General features: G+C 44.4%; 1 long non-coding RNA gene across 1 annotated transcript; it reads right to left on the bottom strand.

The window, feature by feature from the left end:
* Positions 1–1,588: 1,588 nt before the first annotated feature.
* Positions 1,589–2,328, bottom strand: LOC117583270. Its single transcript, XR_004573782.1, has 3 exons — positions 2,058–2,328; positions 1,844–1,980; positions 1,589–1,787 (listed from the first exon to the last, which is right to left on the bottom strand). It is a non-coding gene; the product is annotated as an uncharacterized LOC117583270 (long non-coding RNA).
* Between the last annotated feature and the right edge of the window lie 1,531 nt (positions 2,329–3,859).

Genomic DNA, 3,859 nt, shown 5'->3' with positions numbered 1-3,859 from the left:
TCCGCTATTCCTAAAATGTTCGAGAAACTTTTAACTCCGCACTTGCAGCATCTCTGCAAATCACTTATATCTCCAGCTCAGCACGGATTTATACGGCGACGATCAACAACCACTAATCTTTTAGAGTTCACCTCCTTTGTAATTAAAGGCTTCCAAAGTAACTTGCAGACGGATGTTATTTACACTGACTTCAGTAAGGCATTCGATTCCGTAAACCATTCTCTTCTTGCACAAAAGCTCAACCTTCTAGGGTTTCCGCCCAATCTGTTGAGATGGATTTCTAGCTACCTGTGTTATAGGTCTCAAAGGGTCCTTTTCAAAAACTCCGTATCTTTACCTGTTATGGTTACTTCTGGAGTACCACAGGGTAGCCATTTAGGCCCCTTACTTTTCACACTCTTTATTAATGACCTGCCTTCTGTATTAACAAATTCTCGAGTACTTATGTATGCGGATGATGTTAAGCTCTGTGTCCAGTATAAGGACATTTCATTTCACTCTCGTTTGCAATCTGATCTCAATAGCTTTCAGTCATGGTGCTGTGCAAATATGTTACAACTTAATGCCTCGAAGTGCAATGTTATGACTTTTTGTCGCTCCAGCCCCTTCCTGGCTCCTTACACCCTCTGCGGTAGTTCTCTTGAGAGAATTACATTGGTTGATGATCTAGGTGTTAAACTAGACCCAAAGTTAAAGTTTTCTGAACACATTTCTACCATGGTAAATAAAGCCATGGGTGTGCTTGGGTTTATAAAGAGGTGGTCAAAGGAATTTGAGGACCCCTATATAACGAAGACTCTCTATATCTCGCTTGTTCGTCCGATTTTAGAATACGGCTCATGTGTATGGTGCCCTCAGTACAACATACATCAGGACCGTATTGAATCAGTACAGAAAAACTTTTTATTATTTGCCCTACGGGGCCTCAACTGGGATGCAACTGTGAGACTGCCATCCTACCGTAGTAGACTTCTCTTAATAAATCTTCCATCCTTAGTTAGTCGTAGAAAAATGCTTGGTGTAATTTTTATGCACAACTTGATCAAGGGGGATATAGACAGCCCTGACTTGCTGAGCCGCATAAACTTTACGATTCCCATTAGACCCACTAGAAACTTTATTCCTTTGTTCCTTCCACTATGTAGATCGAATTATGCCTCACACGAACCCTTTAGGGTTTTATGCTCGGATTATAATTCCCTCTACCACATTATATCCTCAACTAACTCCCTTCCTCTTCTTAAATCTCTTATACTAGCCTACCTCTCCCGTAGTTAGTTTCATTTTAGTTTTGTCTTGTCTCTGATTTTGGTAATTTCTGCTTGCTTAGCTTAGTCTAGTTATGATTAGATCTAATTTTCCTCGAATATTAGCCTAACATCTATCTTTCCTGCATGCTCGCGACCGGTTCGGTTAATCGCGCCGCGCGTCATGCGGCAGCGCCCCTCGGTCGGTTGGGCGGGAGGAGGGCTGCGTTCTGCTAGGTTCCGCGCGTAACAGGCTTTGGCTTGGTGTCGCATGGGCCACTTGATGGTGCAGTCATTGCATATCAACGTCCAGAAATTAAAAAAAAAAAAAATTACTCTTCAAGCGCAGCGCTTGCGCTTTGCCCGCTTTCCAGTGGGTCCAACAGGGAAATATAAGACCTTTTTTTTGTGCTGGGACTTTTTCGCTTTATTCAGCGCTTAGCGCAAGCAAAGCGGTGGGTTTTATTTTAAATTTAATATGGAAAAGAAACAGACTTGAAGTTAAGTCAACATTTTGTGGGTAGTGTGTGGTAGCTGTGCCTGCAAAAGGGCAATTATTTATAGGTTAAATTTATAGTTACTTCAGGGCTACGCACCAACTATTGTTAGAGTTCGAATTATTGTTGTGTTTTGCATTGAATCTGCAGAGGAAATGTCTTGCTGTTGCGAGCAGAAATGCCTCAGGAAAGAGACTCAACAGCTATCCCGCTTACATTTTCATAATCTTCCAAATCTGCCAGAGAAAACCCTAATTAATATCCGCAAATATATTTGCCAGCTGCCAGCTGCCAGCTAGTGCTGAATGCTCACCCGATCATGTTGATTGGTGCGCGTTGTGGGGGCACGTACCACCGGCTGTGGCTTAACCCCAGTCTTGTTCCCCTTGGTGACACCCCGAACGCTCTTGTTGCTCACGGGCATGGACTTGGGCTTGTCAGACATTTTGGCTGCTGCTTGAAAATTGCTCGAACTTTAGGTTGAATTTCCTGCGAATAATGCCCGGGAATGGCCTCAGTTTATGCATACATATTGTGAATTTTATGTGACTGCCTGCTAGATGCCCAAAAAGTGTAGAACAGCAAAAAAAAAACACAGACACTGTGTGACACGAACGCGTGCTAGAGTCAGACACATGGGGCAAGGGGCAGTCAGTCAGTCAGTCAGTCAGTCATCATTCGTTATGGAAACGCAAATGGATGGCTGGCTGTGGCTGTGTCTGTGGCCCCCATACATCATAAATGTCAGCGAATGAAATTACGCACAAAGCCATATAAATGAGTCTCCCTACTGCAAGGCTCTCAACTACTTTTTGTCGCGAAAATTGTCGCACTTGCGTGAAATACATCAGTGTCCGTCCACTGCTGCTCTCTCTCTCTCTCTCTCTAGATCTTTTTGTTTATAAATTAATTTGCATAAATTATGAGGGCATGTGAGGGGAAGCCAAACGTTTGCTATTTATCAAAGCTCAAAATGCCGCTAAATGTCTGAGCTTACAGCAGCAATCACTCACTTATTCATTCATTCAGTCAGTCAGTCAGTCAGTCAGTCAGCCGACTCATTTCCACTTACCCATCCATGAAGCACGCCAACCATTTATGTACATTCCCACTCGCAATTTGCATTTTTCGCACGGGCATTGTCCGCCTGGCAAGTTGGAGTCACCAGCCAACCCCCCCCGGAGGGAGCAGCAACAATGTTGATTGTCTGCTAAAGAGCATAAAGTCGTAATGGAGTGAAGGCAGATAAACATAAAAATAGCATAGAATTGTGGGCACACAAAAGGGCAGACGAGCCAGCCAGTCTGGCTGCTGCGTGGGACGCGCGCGGCATGGAGCAAAAAGGAAATAGAAAATTCGTAAGAATGGAAAATGCACGCGTTCGCGCAAATGTTATGGCCAATCACTTTACTTCAGTTGTTTTCAATTTCCTTTAGCTTTCCGTTGCCCCCACATTCCTTTCTGCTGCTAATCAGTGTGACAGCTGCCCAAATGCCTTCAATGCTACAACCTGAGTGCCGAGTTACCCATGGCTGCTGCTGTAACCACCAAGTCGGCCACAAAAACCATCCAATAATTGAGTCATCAAATGTCTGGCGCACCCTTTTACTTTTGCCTTTGGGTTTTTGCTTTGACAATTAACCGAAACTATAAAATGTTTAAGTTTGAACACCTGACAGCAGAGCACCCCCCCACACACACACACACACACAGCAGCAGCAACATTCCAGCACACACACACAAATACATTTAAGCCAATTAGCATTTATGTGCGAGGACGCTGGCTGGCGCTGAGCGACAGAGAGAGCGCACAAAATGCGTTACATTTTCATCAAACGCACGACACTTTGTTTTAATTTGAGCAACCGCACGCACACACACACACACACCCGCACCCACACACACACATGCACACAGTGACAGGCTTTGGTTTTGGTCTCTCGTCACACAACACACATTTTCCTCTCTCACTCTCTCACTCGCATTTACAGATTTCTGCTTGCCCCAAAGGACCTTCCACGGGATATTACATTGTTTTGGGCAATTCGCTTTTACTGTGATTAATTTAAATGCATACCCCCCACAGCCCCCACAGCTCCCTCCCCCTGTGACGTT

The sequence above is a fragment of the Drosophila guanche genome, unplaced genomic scaffold, assembly GCF_900245975.1.
Source record: "Drosophila guanche unplaced genomic scaffold, DGUA_6, whole genome shotgun sequence".
NCBI classification, from domain to species: domain Eukaryota; kingdom Metazoa; phylum Arthropoda; class Insecta; order Diptera; family Drosophilidae; genus Drosophila; species Drosophila guanche.
The sequence above is the reverse complement of the archived record's forward strand: the minus strand, read 5'-3'. Positions and strand labels throughout refer to the sequence as shown.